We start from the raw sequence: 16,560 nt of genomic DNA on the forward strand, positions 1-16,560 counted from the left end.
TCTGTTGACTCAGGGATCGAGACGTGGCTGCACGATCCGTTACAGCCATGCGGATAAGATGCTTGTCATCTCGACTGCTAGTGATACGAGGCCGTTGAGATGCAGCACGGCGATCCGTATTACCCTCCTGAACCCACCGATTCCATATTCTGCTAACAGTCATTGGATCTCGACCAACGCGAGCAGCAATGTCGCGATACGATAAACCGCAATCGCTATAGGCTACAATCCGACCTTTATCAAAGTCGGAAACGTGATGGTACGCATTTCTCCTCCTTACACGAGGCATCACAACAACGTTTCACCAGGCAACGCCGGCCAACTGCTGTTTGTGTATGAGAAATCGGTTGGAAGCTTTCCTCATGTCAGCACGTTGTAGGTATCGCCACCGGTGCCAACCTTGTGTGAATGCTCTGAAAAGCTAATCATTTGCATATCACAGCATCTTCTTCCTGTCGGTTAAATTTCGCGTCTGTAGCACATCTTCGTGGTGTAGCAATTTTAATGGCCAGTAGTGTACTATCTGACGATGTCAATTTACTCTGAATGCCGATTCGCAAGATGAACAAATGCTGTAGAACATCCACAGTGTTTTCGTCAAAGAATTCGAAAAAGGTTTTGCCAAAGAAGTGGAAGGTGCCAATCAAATGAGTTAGTGTCTAGTAGATACTTCCTTCACAGCTTCACTGACTGGTACCATGGAACGACGCCGTTAGGATACACGAAATGTTGCAAAAGGAACATAAATTAACCGAAGTATTCTCGTTCATTCACTGATTCATTCGTTTATTGAAATGCGTAGGATGGATTTTACTTTCCAGGATATGTAGCAAGTCAAAGTATAAATTAACAAAACAGAGAAGCATTTCTTAAGTTATCAGTAAACCACATTATCAATAATCTGTCACCATACTGTTTAATGCATTCACACATTAAACTCATTCTTCTAAATTTAAAGTGAAGTCGCTAGTTTGGAAAGAACGCATCTTCGATTGTACCAAATCAATGTTGTTTATCTAATATTGGTAGGTTAATATTAAGGTGAATACATTAGCAATTTTTCTAAGAAAATCGTTACCTTTTCTGTATCAACAAATGCTTAGACTTGGCATGTACATCGGACAAGCTGTTTGGCTCGTTCTGCGTTTTGGACGTCTTGCTTTTGAAAGACGTGTTGGTGACAAAATAATGAAAAATTAATTTCGCTGATTTGGTTAAAGGACAAAGAAGGAGAAAGAATGGAGATGGACGGAATCTTTTTGATGTAAACGAAAGCAGATGCCACAATCTCGTACACCGATAGCAAGTCAGAAGTGCTGCCCTATGTAATAAGTAGAGATGTTACTCTTCTTTTTGCAGACAAGACGAGCGTCGTGTGATCAGCTCTGGATTGCAGCATGTCGGTCGCGTGGTCCGGCACGACCCTTGGACTCCAGCCTGCGTTCAGCACACTTGCATTGCGCGCCCACGGGAACACAGGTGCCCCCGCCCCGTTCCCCGCCGCTTCCCCCACTGCTGTCAGGCGACGACTGGCCGCCAACCCGCAACCGCCCAGGCGAACACGTGAGCGTCGGAGATATAGACCCGGCGGTCTGCCGAGCACAGCCAGTTGAACGTCGGTGGGTTGCTGGTGCAGGCGGGGTTTCGTTGGAAAACGTCAAAGGAGCTAGTGGTGAGTTCGACTGCTGTATCTTCCGCAGTGTAACGTGAAGTAGTTAGTAAGACTTGTGAATACCTATTGTTGGTGGTACGAAATATTTTGTGGAGAAGCGTTCAAGTCCACAATTTCCGGTGCTAATTCAGAAGGAGAGGAGGACTTACATTATTACCAAGATTAAATACGGAAACGTGAAGTGTTAGTTAGTATTTGTTTCTAGCAAATACATGATTGATTGCAGTGTAATGAAAAGTATTCAACAACATACACAACGAACAAAGGAAGTATACTTACTAAGCTTCTATTTGCAAAATATCGACCAAGGTACGTAACGAATCGAAGACGCCAAACGAAAATTGGAAATTTCCACTAAGATAAATAATGGTAATGTACAATATTAGTTTGTCTAAAGAAAAGTAGCATTTATATCACCATGTTACGTGTGCAAATCTACCACCCGCAGTGTAATCTGCAGGAACGAGGCTGCGAATTTACTAGTGAGAAGAATGGCGGATCGTGAACAGAGATATAACAACTAGCTGTCACTTTTGCACTGCCCGGGAGGAAAATGAATGCCGAATCCGCTCTCTCTGCGACATCATAGATACTTACCCAAAACGTTCTGTTTGGTTTCATTGTACCTGAAAACGTGTGATGAGAGTTTATAGTTGAAACCATCATTGCTTTTCTCATCTATTTGGGGAAAAATCGCAGTAATATAATCGGATATGGGGACACGAAAGTCCTGTCTGAAATATATCATTGCTTCTAGCGGTCATTCACCTCAAAAGGGTACAATGCGTTGTTATGTTATAATCATCATGTTGCTCGTTACGGTGTGGCGGATGAACGCCGTTTCCTGCGAAATACGGCGTGCGAAGTATATTGAGGGGGCGGAACGTCGGTAAATGGTATACCTTTTAAAAACTTGAGCTCGCTATTGTCAGAAAGTTATGTTGTTGATATCAGATTGTTAGATAAATTTAATTTACAGTGAGTGAACTCTGACGTTAACACGTTATAGACAATGTAGGTGATTCCTAGAACCTCAAAAGTTTTCTGTGTGTAACTTGCAAATTACGTAAAGCAGTCTTTGTCAGATGCTTGCTCGGTGTGAGTTACTCTTCAGTTAAATAAGAACCATCGCTTGATTAGATAGCTTACGATACGTCACTACGGATTTCCTAAATCATTGCACGATAATTCATAGATCTGTACTCGTTATCACCTCAGTACATGATGTTTAATTGGTCGCTAAGTAGACTTCATGGGTAAAAACTGCTAGAATTTCCAACTTCAAAGAGTCCGCGCTTGAAAGTCAAATCCAAATCACAGAAACACTTCGTTTGTCCCCAGTTAGTCGCGCATGTTCTAACGGATGTGCATAAGTAGCTGAATTGAAACTGGAAGAAGTTATTCTGTGCTGTATCGCATTGATTCACATCTGGTAACCTTCATGTGACTTTGCTCTGCTTAATTCTGTCAAATTGCCATAATCATGGCAGATAAGTTAGGGTTTTACATAATCCGCCGTAGAAAGGTTCAGAATAGTGTGCCTCCTGTCTACTGAAGAGAGGATTCCTGTCAAATCTTCAGAACGCGATCAAACTTTCTCCATTACAGTTTGTAAGTAAAATTCTTGATTGCAATTTTTGTATGGCGAAACAATAGACAGCCATATTGTTCTGCCCCATATTTAATAGAAGTAATTGCCTTTATTTCTCTAAGTTTATTCTTATATCTGAACGCGCAACAGAGGAATCCACGTTGTACATTTGTAAACGATTCCTCGTAGGTACCGGTAAAATTTGAATTGATGTGGAACGTAACTTTGGTATAGATTTTTTGATATAAATGTCGGACCACAATTTTCACCGATTACTGCAACGCTAGGCTGAAACAAAGCACTTGTTCTTTAGTGGAGGTGTATACCGGACTTCGGAAACGTGTCACTCTACAAACGTATGTTACTAAGCCGTTTTTAAGTATTCCCCATGTCGATTTTTTGCTATTTTTTTTCCTATCGAGTACTCGATGCTGCAGCTGGAACGCCACCTGGACACATCTTTCCAGAACGTTCTTGCCTCTCCAAAATTGTAGTGAAGTGTGTTGCTTCCATTGCTCTGTTTTCCCTCTTCTGATTCCATGGGTGTTAGCCACAAAGTATTGTAATATAGGTTTGAATCTTTTGCAACTAATTTCTCTGACCGTACCGTGGTAATGAATTGAAGACTCCACTTTATTTCTCCGCTACTGAACAAATGTGACATCTATTTCATATCCCTACGCCGTATATTTTTGAGAAGACTGACTCCATTTGCGAGTACTTATTCATGAAGCCGAAGGCTGCTGAAGTTTTACATTTCACGAAGTGAGAGACGTTGTATTTATACGTTCATGACGTAACGTTTTAGTTATATAGGAATCATTAACAAAATTTATGGAAGACAACGAAGGCTTTAATTGTGCTGCAAGTGGTGTTCGTTGCAGGTAAGCATTTCCATATTGGCCCATCATTATGTCCAGTGCCATATTTCGTGAGAAGTGACACACAAATCGCTAAAAAAATTGTAAATTTCGCATTTTTATTTATCCGTATTCAGAAATAAGAGCTGTCTAAAGAGATTTCAGAGCGTGAAATAGTTAAACAACTTGATTGATATGTAATGAGTTGTTTGGTACGTAATCGTTTCTTTCTGTTGTGGTATTTTTGCTTTAACTGTGAATGGAAGCTAGCCATAAATGCGTACAATGAGCGTAGCAAAGGAGAACATGTAATTGTTTCTATTAAAGCAGTGCTGATTAATTTATGTTTGTCGATTAAATAACAAAGGATAATTTAGGTGTTCGGTAATGAAAGTAATTGATTGTTGCAGTAATAACGGGCAATTATAGCGCTTCAGCAAAGGAGGCTATCTAACGATCAATAGCCCAGATTACTGCTACTTAGAATCGCAAGAGGCTGCTAGTGCAGAAAGGAAAATATGTATGTAATCTGCGAAACGAGTCTAGTGATTCCTAGAGTGTTTCGCGTAAGTGTAATGCAGAGGATTTGCAGGAACACACATATATCGAAATACTTGCAAGCATACACAGCGTTTAATGCGTCTAACATAAATTCAGTTACTCATCTCCACGTGTCATTTCTAATTTCGTAGTTGTACTCGGCGTAAACTCAAGAGTTGTCCGTTAGTTAACGTAGGCAACAATCAGAAAGCATTAAATACCGGTCGAGATCACTTGATATATATGAAGTCAGCTGTTCCCATCAGCAACCATGTAGTATTAACGGCGCATTCGAATATCGAATAGCGATGACGTTTTCCACTCTTGTTTCGGGTTTGGAAAATGAGGGAGACTAATTATTGAAACTGTTGTTTAATAAAATTTTCGAGGTACCATAAACCTTCTGACAAATTGTAGGAAGAGTAATTTTGCTATACAGAAGTAGCTATGGATAGTTTTGTAATGGAACGGGCACAGCGCCGAAGTGAAATGAAAATAAATTTACCAGATCGTGAAAACAGCAGGCCCGTGGGACAGGATGAACACCAGAGAAGGAAGCTGTACATCTTAAACAGTATTTCCTACCTGCTGAAAATATACCATCGTTTCAGACGTGCAGAGCACACTTCTTCTATAACCAGATTCCTCTGTAACTTATCTCTGAGTGTTTTACTCATGGGACGGTAACATTAAAAACATGACGTAATTTGGAACGCCTTAACTTAGTTCATAACCAGAAACTTTGGGAAGACGCGTTTTTCTTTATTTTGAACCCGTCGATGAACACCAATTTGCTTTACTAATTACACATGAACCTATTGGAAGTTTTTTCCGATTTTCGAACGGTTTGAATCATACTGGTACTGTGGGAAGGATCGATCGATCAATTCCTAAAGCATCGCTATCGCAGTACACCCTGTATCGATTGCAGACGGTGTAGCAGTTTCGTTCCGTAGGGTGGAGAACTGTAGGTGCGAGCCGCTGTGAAGGCTATGTGTATGATATGACGTTTGGGCGCCGCGAAGCCGTGGCGGAGACGGCAACGTGAGTGGTGTTGGAGAGGTTGTGACACAGATAGCTCATGGCCCGTCAGCTGGTCGCGTGAGCTTCAAGGCCACGGCCAGAGCTGGTTATCTGGTGCTGCCTCCGCGCAGTCTGGCACCTCTGCACATACAGGCTCACAGCCAAGTGGGCGGGGTTTCCCTGCGACGCCGTCCATCACGTCACGTAGTTTGAGACTGGCGCCTAGTGATCAGTCTAGGTAATTATGCAGTGTGGCTCTGAGCACTATGGGACTTAACAGCTGTGGTCATTAGTCCCCTAGAACTTACAACTACTTAAACCTAACTAACCTAACGACATCACACACATCCAACGACATCACACACATCCATGCCCGAGGAAGGATTCGAACCTGCGACCGTAGCGGTCATGCGGTTCCAGACTGAAGTGCCTAGAACCGCACGGCCACACCGGCCGGCAATTACGCAGTATCTGGTCAGACATGCAGTCAGACATGCAGTTGCATTGAAGCCTCCTTAGCAAAATGGAACATTACAGAGGTTTTGTTAGAATCGTGTATCAAGTGAACGTTTATGAAATGACAGTATTTTCTCAATACCAGATGGAAAAAAGTTAGTTACTGTAATGAAATACATATTATATACAAATGATAGCAGTCACATCTTACAAATAAAACGTATTTCTCTGAACCGTGACCGAATTAGAGCATGCTTGTATTCTGACGGTTTACATTCATTGTAAGTCACAATGAATAAATAGAAAAAAGCGTTGTGTAGACATTCCAGGCGGATTGTGCACTTTCGTTTGTCATACCACTATTAACGTGTTATTCTTGTTCTTCTATTTATATGGACACCAATCGCAGGTTTTACTCGTACATTGTCGGTCTGGTTGTAATATACAGCCATCCTCAGAACCAGTGTTGCGGCATAAGAAATCTCGTAGCACAGAGGCACATGATTATGCTACAACATTGGAGCTGAAGATGGTTGTAGATTACAGATAGCGCTGGTAACTGCTTCAGTAAAACCAGTGATTGCTGCCCACATAAATAAAAGAAGAAAAATATCTAACGGACAGTGTATTTTGTCGTTGAGAAAAAAAATGGTTTTTAAAGTTGCAGTAGTTTTGTGTGGAAGCGAACTTTCCTTGCTCTGTATAGCGGAGTGTCGGCTTTAAGCACGGTCGCCGTTTTCAATTAGCGCAGGGTCACAAATGAAGCTGTGTTAGCCACGCGTGTGTATTAGCTCTTCGGCTGAGTAATTCTCAGCGGAGCTTTCCAGCTCCTCAACATGCTTTCGACGTAAGTCTGCTTACCAAACGTGGCCAAAGGTGTTGTTAATTATGAACTACATCGCATGGACTATAGATATCGTAGTTACCGCACCATCCAAAAGATTAATCATAAGTAAAAGTTATTACGGCATCAAATACTTTATGCTCTTTACTGTGGGAGATGGTGTACAGGGATGCATCCCTAGCAGTCAAAACTACAGTGCTGTGAGCTACGTAACGCTGGCTGTAGCCAAAAACAGTTGACTAGCGACCAAACCCATCCGACAATTACCGGCTATTACAGATTCAGGACTAGGAAGCTGATTGGCCAACTTGACATGTTGTATATGACTAATGCGAAGCAGACTGGAGTAGTCAGCGCTGACGGAATGATCCAAGAGGCTAAAGTCAGGAAAGCTAAAGGTAGGTTGCTGTGTCAGCACTGGTCTTTAATCTGAGTACTAAAGAGATAGTGAGGGAGATACAGGACTATCACGAATTACGAAATACTTCTTGTGGACAAAAAATCAAGGTAAGGTTTGTTGACAGCAGTAGACGCCGAGACTGAAAGGGAACCAGTTCGATGGTTAATGGAATGGAATGTGCCGTAGCTGATGGCTAAATATGCACATAAACAGAATGAAAACTTGAGAGACACGCTAAGGGCTCTGTTTAATTTGGAGGAGTGACTCTTGGAAAGGGGATAAATTTAGCCATCTGTGATGTGGGATGCAGCAGTTATGCTAAAATGGAGAGAGAGAGAGAGAGAGAGATTGATAGGAATGGAGAGCTGCATGAAACCAACCTTAAGTTTTTGACCAGAACTGACTCATCTTTTACTCACTAATCGTGTAGTGTATGGCAACGCCATTGTTGAGTTTTGCGAAGTATACAACTGGGAATGAGTTGCCGAATCATACTGAGGCGAGAAAACGTGGGGGATGTTGCTTAGCCTATTTGTTGGAGTACCGCTAACTGCGAAAACCTAGTACTTAGCAATCCAGGATCATGTCCTTTATTACTTTCGCGCTGACCTCTTTACATTTTGTTTTGCATATTTGGTAACGAGAACCTGTAACGAGTACTGTGCGTGAGCAAATATATTGTATGTTATCTATTGTGCTTCCAATTCGTTATCAGTCCAACTAAACAAATCAGCTCTCTTAAAACTGATAGTTGTCAGATACTAGAATACATCCTTAATCCTGTATTACACTACTGCCATACCCTATATTTTTTTTCGTTATCAGTTCCATTTAGCCTTGGCAAATGTTGGTCAGTCTGCAAATTACGTTCGTATTTGGCGTGGGGTTCACAGCACCCGATCGTGACGTGCTTTCTGTCGATCATCAAGTGCTGTTTCCTGTTGTCTATCTACTGTGCTTTACTTTAGTGTTTTTTGTTACGTCCAATCTGCTGACAGGCAACGGAGGTAAATAATGGCTCTATAACTTGAACACAGTGACACTGATGTCTTCCGGTGGTGGTATTATTGATGAGGATCCAGACCATGTTGTGGAAGAATCTCAAGTGTCTGATGAAGCTAGAGGAGGAGGAGGTAATGTACACGGATCAGACAGAACATTATGACCCTCAACCTAATAGCCAGTATGTCCACCTTTGACACAGATAACAGCGGCGAAGCTTCGTGGCATGGAAACTGAGGCTTTGGTGGGTCGGTGGAGGGAGTAGGCCCCACATCTGCACGCACAAGTCACCTAATTCCCGTAAATTCCGGGGACCTTACGCCGTGTTCAATCACATCCCAGATGTGTTTGGTCGGGTTCAGTTCCGGCGAGTTTGGGAGGGAGCGGGGGCAGCACATCAATTGGAACTCGCCACTGTTTTCCTCGAGACGCTCCACCAAACTCCTGGCCTTGCGACGTAACGCATTGGAAGCGTCATGGTCGTGAAGAGGTTTACTTATTCTGCAGCCAGTGTACTATACTCCTTGGCCATCATGGTGCCTTGCACGAGCTCCACTGGACTTATGGATGCCGTCCCCCAGAGCATAATGGAGCCGCCACCAGCTTGTCTCCGTGCTGCAGTACAGGTGTCAGGGAGCTTCTCCCCTGGAAGACAAGGGATTCGCACTCTTCCATCGGCATAATTAAGAAGGTACTGGGATTCATCAGACCCTGCAATGCTCTGCCACAGAGCATCGTCCAGTGCCGATGGCACGTGTCCATTTCAGTAGTAGTTACAGATTTCTTGGTGTTAACATTGGGGCCGGCCGCTGTAGTCGAGCGGTTCTAGGCGCTTCAGTCCGGAACCGCGCTGCTGCTACGGTCGCAGGTTCGAATCCTGCCTCGGGCATGGATGTGTGTGAAGTCCTTAGGTTGGTTAGGTTTAAGTAGTTCTAAGTCTGATGACTTCCGATGTTAAATGCCGTAGTTCTTAGAGCCATTTGAACCCTTTGTTAACATTGGCACTTCTATGGATCGTCGGCTACGGAGGCCCATCGTTAGGAGTGTTCCGGTGCACTTATACTCTGTCCAGTCAAAAAGTCTGATGTTAGTTCCGCCACAGTTCGCCGCTTGTCCTGTTTTACCAGTCTGCCCAGCCTACAGTGTCCATAATGAAGGGTGACCGCTCGTTCCTACGACGTCTGGACGTGGTTTCACTTTGGTTTCGCCACGTGTTGAAGACACTCACCGCAGCACCCCCGTAACAACGGCCAAAGCGTGTAGTTTCCGAAGTGCTCGTGCCTAGTCTCCTGGCCATCACAATCTGCCCTCGATCAAACGCAGATTGCGCACCTTCCCCAAACTACCCATGGACAACACTCTCAATGAAAATACATGCACTGTGCGTGCGTTTGACGAGCGGTAATGCCTCGCCAGGTGACGCTACTATCGCCTGACGGGTTTATACCGACAGTAGCTCGGTGGTCATAGTGTTCTGGCTGATCAATGTAAAGTTCAAATCCACTGAGACATCTGGTGGACTGCTGCAAGATTCTCAGGCCACAGGGTCTGGACTTCCAAATGATCAGTGCACCTTCACAGAATAAGAAACGTGGCAGCTCGCATTTGGAGAAAAGACGAGTAGCGGAGCATTCATGAACCAGAAAAGATTGACGGTTCATTAGCTAGGAACCTGCTAATTCGTCCACCACTTGCCAATGGACGAGTCAGAGTTGAGTCGTGGAATCTACTTATTTGGCCAAAATAACTGGAACAGATAAACAACAGCTAGGATTCTTTTTTGAGACTTCACCTGAAAGCGAACAATCATTCCTTGGTTTGTTGTGTCTGAATGGAGTAACCAACTGTCATAGAAATTTAGAACAACTTTGGTCTGCCAGCTTTTGAAGCTCTGTTTATCGAACAACTATATCATGGGGGACAGATTTAAAATTGTAGGATAATATCTGAGATTGGATTACCGGCAAATCAGCTGAGCAACTCTGGACTCAGAGATAGATGCCCATTCTATATTTACATGAGAAGTAAACCTTATAAATATAGGATAAATATTGTAAAGCTCAATAATTCAAAAAAGTATTGCGTGTTAAATACAGCAGCATATGCCGGTAAGTGCGGCTGGTCCCGGCGGAGGTTCGAGTTCTCCCTCGGGCATGGGTGTGTGTGTTTGTCCTTGGAATAATTTAGGTTAAGTAGTGTGTAAGCTTAGGGACTGATGACCTTAGCAGTTAAGTCCCATAAGTTCTCACACACATTAATATGCCGGTAAAATGAAACCACTTTATCAAGAAAAAATACTATACTGCTATGTGAGGACCTTCAATCAACGAAGTAATATCACTGTTCGGAATAACAAGAGAAAATTATCACTATCTTTCATTTCCAAGAAAGCTGAAGGTGCTTCCTTGTTTGTCTTTGACGCCTATTGCATGTGACTCAACTCGCCGAAGAAAAACAGAAACATTTCGATTTATCCTTTATGCATTGCAGCAAAGAAGTTAATGAAACTGCGAAGAAAGCTGTAGTGATAATGTTTTATAATGTAACTAAAGGAGACCCTTGCTCTTTTGACTGTCACACCTACATTGTAAGTCGAATATAGAATTGCTGGCCATTGTGTCTGGTATGATATTATGGACCAAAGTTCTATAAATGCAGTGATTCTGTACATTATGAGCGATGAGAACCAAAAGGTGAAAAGAACATTCGTGAAACAACTATCATGATCAGTGGTAAAACCTATTCTGCGGGCACGAGTTGAAGTGGCGACTCATTGACGCAGGCTTTACACAGTGATCTACGATGTTAAGGTGTGCCTTCCGACCAAGCAGGGCGACCAGCAGAAGTAGACAGGAACAAACGAAGATGCAATTTCTGTCCCCTCAGTTGTGACAGAAAAACAAAATATCTGCACTTCGTGCCCCAGAATCATTTGTGATGAACACAGAGTGCAGATGTGCTTTGACTGCATCGAGTGAAAACCAGCTTCAAAGAACCATGTGGCTGGGAAACACTACTGCAAAAATCTGCAACATCATTTCGTGAGCAAATTTAACGTTGTTTCTTGGGAATGTGTTTGTCATTATCGGTACAGTGCGTTACATAGTTGTCTTAGTTTTAATATTGCATAGCTAAGGAGCAAAAAATTTTAGTCTGTGTTTTTCTATACCTACGTGTTGATTCTTATATTAATACTAATGCTAATAATTTTTTTAAAAAATAATAGGTTTTTAATTTGGCATTGATTTATAAACTACAGGAAAACAGCATACAGTACTTTTTAGGAATAAGACATACTGGAGTTTTATATACCCCAGAGTGTCTTTGACATTGTCGTTTAGCGGGATTAATGTCCTTTTAAACGCTACTTTCATTAAACAGCTTATAAATATCATGGAATTAAAACTCTGAACTGCCATGTAACGTTAAATTTAAATTCAGTTTTCTTCTAAGCGGTGAGTTGTCTTTGTCAGAGAAGAAAGTGATGTTCATAGATATTGTTTCCATGCGCTCCCAAAGTCGGATTTCATAAACGGATTTACCAATGCCGCTTCTGGTAGGTCAAGTAAACACACCAAAATCGATTCTGAATCCGTTTTTAGCTCCCTGTTAACCACTTCCGCATCGATTTTCGCTCCCATGTAAACGCATATAGAATGTGCTTGGGCTGTCATTGTTTTTAAAATATTCGACTAAAAAGGACGGTGTGACTAACTGTGCAAGGAAGGAGAAGCAGAAATATTAGACGAAGCCTGAAGCAGTCCGTAATATTTGTCACGAGATATTGCGACTTTGTTCTCCAAATCAGAAACTCGAACGGCTATTTTCCATACGCCACATTTAACGTGGCTTCAGAGCTTAACATGTAAACACCACAGCGATAATTATTTCCGAAATACGCTTTTCGTCTTTTGGAAAATGTGAAGGACGTAAACGAAGTCAATGATAGCTTGAATCGACAGAATTATTGGCTAAATGGAGCACTACTACATCATTTGCATCTTTGGATTCACGTCATATCTTTGACGATTGCGTTCTTGTAGAATCCACTGGAGGACGATGAAAGCTTGGAATTGTATCCAAATGTATCGTGACAAGCGTCAAGTACATTTTATACAAGAAATGTGTTGCGAGACGGCCGCGGGAGGTAACAGCGTCGTCAAGGGCGCCTTGTCATGGTTCGCGCGGCTGCCCCCGTCGGAGGTTAGAGTCATCCCTCGACATGGGTGTTTGTGCTGCCCTTGGCGTACGTTAGAGTTAATGTAGGTAGTATGTAAGTGTAAGGACCGATGAATTCAGCAGTTTAGTCCCATAGAACCTTACCACAAAATTCCAACTTTCTTGCGAGACAATTCATTATGCTCCTACTTGATTTCAAGTTTTTTAGTTCTATCTACCTTTTCAGAAAAGGATTCGTTATCTAATACAGTGACTCGAATTCTCGTATGTTTGATAGGCCCAATATTTTGTCTGTGTTGCGAACTGTTTTGTAGCGCTGGTGCCAGGTGTTGTTTCACTTTTAGTAGTGCCATAACTGTCATTTTTGACATTACCAACTCGTCAACTGCATCTGTAAGTAGTTAAAAGACGGAGCACTACTACTGAGTGGGAAAATAAAGCCAATACAAGGGTGCTACTCAAGAAATACCTTTATAGCGCCTAGCGCCTCGCCTGCATTGTAGTTGCACCAATAAATATTGAGGTAAAGGTTTTACGATACGGCGGTTAGTCGACTGCCTCGGTGGCGTAGACTGGCAGTGTTGCAGCTTTAGACCGGTGATGGACTGCCACGTGGAAGGCGATATCTGCCGGTTTGCCCCTGCTGGCTTGCGGCTTGTTCCGTTGTCGTCACGGGCAGTGCTTCTGACGACCGCGTTTCCTGTTGGGAAGAAAGCAGCGAAGTTCTTTACTCACAGACTGCCACAGAAATGACGTCTCGTTCAGTATAGGCCTACATTTATGCTCAGTGACGAGTGATTTAGTAACTAAAGGAGCTTATACTTCAGTATTCAGCCTGGTAATTTAATTGAATAATGTAGCAGGTGCGACCCAGAAAAGTGGAAAGCAGAAGTTCGACTGGTATATTTCAGCCCGCACACCCGTTGGCTATAGTAGAATTAGTAATTCGTCTCACCTGCACTCCCTGTAAGTCGCCTCTTGGATACGGAGCGTCGGCCGTGTGGCTCGTTAAAGTGATGATACAGTTGTGCTGCTACTGATTCCGTAGAACAGGAGTGCTTGTGAATATGAAATACCCTTTGTAGCTACATAAAATAAAGGAAGGCAGCCGTAATCGATGCGTTGGTGAAAGCGTTCGAGAAGCTATCAAACAGAAACCATTAGGTTAATGTTTTGCGTAACAACCTATTTCCGCAATTGCAAGAAGCGCACGTGCTTTGTGTGTGTTTTTGAACTAAAATAAATAAGAAGGTACTCTTCGGTTTTAAATAGACAGTCAAAAGATCTTTCAGACGTTCTCAGTGTTGGAAAGCATTGTTCTAGAGTCATTATAAGCTTTGCTGCAAGATTCGCCCCATCTTTACAGATCTGTTAGCATACGCCGACATTTGACCTTCAATTTTGCCTTCCCTGAGGTGCACTAAATTACTGGCCTGGTGTAAAACAGTACTGAGTCTGCGTGCGCTATGACACAGTTTTCCAAGTACTCGTACTTCACTGGTCCATTTGACTGTGCGTTGCAAACGCCGCCTCCTGCATGACATTGCGTTAGTAGTAACGAAATGGTTCAAATGGTTATGAGCACTATGGGACTTAACTTCGGAGGTCATCAGTCCCATAGAACTTAGAACTGTTTAAACCTAACTAACCTAAGGACATGACACACATCCATGCCCGAGGCAGGATTCGAACCTGAGACCGTAGCGGTCGCGCGGTTCCAAACGTAGCGCCTAGAACCGCTCGGCCACTCCGGCCGGCGTTAGTAGTAACGGTTTCGCAGGACGCGCGTTATGAAACCAATCATTATTTACTTTCCCTGTCATTCCTGGCCAAAGCTGATTATGCACAGCCTGATAGGGCAGCAAATTAGAGATCATTGTAAATGGTTTTCATTCTTCCACAACAAAACCAATGGTAACTAAATCACTGTAGTCTACGAACTATTTTGATTCCTCTTACCTTATTGTTACGTCAAATTTTTCGTCGTGTGTTATTGGATGCAAATGTGTGTTTGTCCTGAGATCTTCTTGGACTAGGTGTAGGTCACATTTTAACTGGGCAGTGCTTAATCTGAAGAACCCGCGGTGCCATAAAGAAACTTTCGTCAATCCTTGTCCTAAAGAATGGAATGTTTCATCTCCTCCATTGTGTAACTTTTGGAGTAGAATGCCATCTTCTTTCTCGTCATTTTGTACCTGCAGTAAATATAAGAATAAATCGCGATCAATATTTCACGAAATGTGCGTCCACGCCAACGAATTGCACACGACTGAAGCTAACAATGACACTGACCAGTAATTTATATGCATCACAATAGCTATGACCAATATCAACCATTAAAAAGTAGCCACTTTATCATAACGCTGTGATGTGAAACAATAAGATACGGAAAAAATTCTCAAAATTGAATTGGTATTATTTAGTAAAGAAAATGAGCAAACCCGAAAGATTTTTTTAAGTGATGAAAAGGAAACCCACTATCGGTAAACTAATTCAATAGTTGATGTAGCTTTATTTCCTTTATATACAGGATTTTTTACGACAAGAAAATCAGAAAAATAATTTTCCTCGTGCACTGCCATCAGCCGCAGGTCACAACTTCTTCGTGGGAATCTATCGCGCACTTCAATCACACTGCGATGGCAGCAGCTGCAGGCTGCGTGGAAGGAACTGCGTCTTATCAATATGGAATCTACACCAGGGAAATAGGCATTGATGATATTAGGTGTGAAGGTTTTGAGAGAATTGAAAACTCGGTTGAAATTGCGCTGAATTTTGGATTTTAAGCAGTGTTTGTCTTGAATATCACGAACAAGGTTCGCCATTTGCCTGGAACACAATTTTGGCTTTTTATCCAAATCTGTTTCGCCGCAGTAAACTCGTCGAACTAGAACAATGCTGCACTGAAATGCACTGCTTAGTGTATTCGGTTCGCTGCTGATAGCGGGTAAAGTCAATATAGCTTGTCATCGTCTGCTTCGCAATTTCCTCTGTATTCTACCAGTTCCTCGAGAAGCAGTATCGTACGACGCCCGGATCTCCGTGGTACTGTGACGTCATCGCCAAGAGTCGCAACCATTGGCCGAACGAGCATGAGGTGAGATGGCGTGGCATGGTGCGATGCGGGTAGAGTACACAGGAGTTCCGCTAGCGGCGCTGGTGGCGGCTTCGTATGGTGGCGTGAGGGGTCACCTGAGGACACGCCCAGAGCGTCTGTTCCAGTTCGCGAGCAAGTAAATCATTGTGACGTCATCCAGCCATGCGATGCTCATTGTGGAACAATACCAAGCACAACTACCAGTGAATATCTAAAGGTTTTTTAATCCCTCGGGTCCTTCTTTAAAACTGAAGACAGACGTGACCCACGTATTAAAGTGCTGCCGATTAGCTACAGTATATAGAAAAAGGAATAATTGTTAAACAGTCCAGCCAGTAATAAAACGTACCCGTCAGGTGACGACGAAATCACAATTTTATTTTTTAAGTTTCATGATTCTTCAATTGCCAACGTAATTATTAAATTAGTTAACCCTGTAAAAGATAATATTGCTCTTAAGCAACACATATTTCCAGTAGACACTATACGAATACTAAGAGTCACAAGAATTGTAGTTGTCATGTTAATCTAAAAATCATCCACTGGCCACGCAAAGCTGGTAACACCTCTCTTTGTTCGGGCTATATGGCGTATGTACGGCTGGCTGTAAGAGACCTAAGCTGGCACATGTTTATTACTATTTATTATCAGTTCTACGTCATTGACCAGTCTGGACTGGATTGACTGCGTAAGGATTACGTGTTTCTACAATAACGCAATAATAATAATATAGTGTCAGAATTGTTGCTAGTGTCATGGCACTGAGTTGCAGTGTTCGATCATTAGAAACAAAAATTATCCATAGTCAACAATGGATCTTCGTTTAGTCACTCGAGGTTGTGGCTATAACAGCTCCATTGGTAGATATTGAACATTGTTCGATAGTGTACTTTCTG

The 16,560-nt window shown here is 42.6% G+C and overlaps 1 protein-coding gene across 1 annotated transcript in view; it reads left to right on the top strand.

Moving 5' to 3' along the window:
* The first annotated feature begins 1,523 nt into the window (after positions 1 to 1,523).
* LOC124594898 (acyl-CoA Delta-9 desaturase-like) overlaps positions 1,524 to 16,560 on the top strand; it is a 63,770-nt gene continuing 48,733 nt past the window's right edge. The window contains exon 1 of the mRNA XM_047133373.1: positions 1,524 to 1,672. The gene's annotated coding sequence lies outside the window, so the exon portion shown is untranslated. The remainder of the gene's footprint in view (positions 1,673 to 16,560) is intronic.

This window comes from Schistocerca americana, chromosome 2 (assembly GCF_021461395.2).
Source record: "Schistocerca americana isolate TAMUIC-IGC-003095 chromosome 2, iqSchAmer2.1, whole genome shotgun sequence".
Classification (NCBI taxonomy): Eukaryota; Metazoa; Arthropoda; class Insecta; order Orthoptera; family Acrididae; genus Schistocerca; species Schistocerca americana.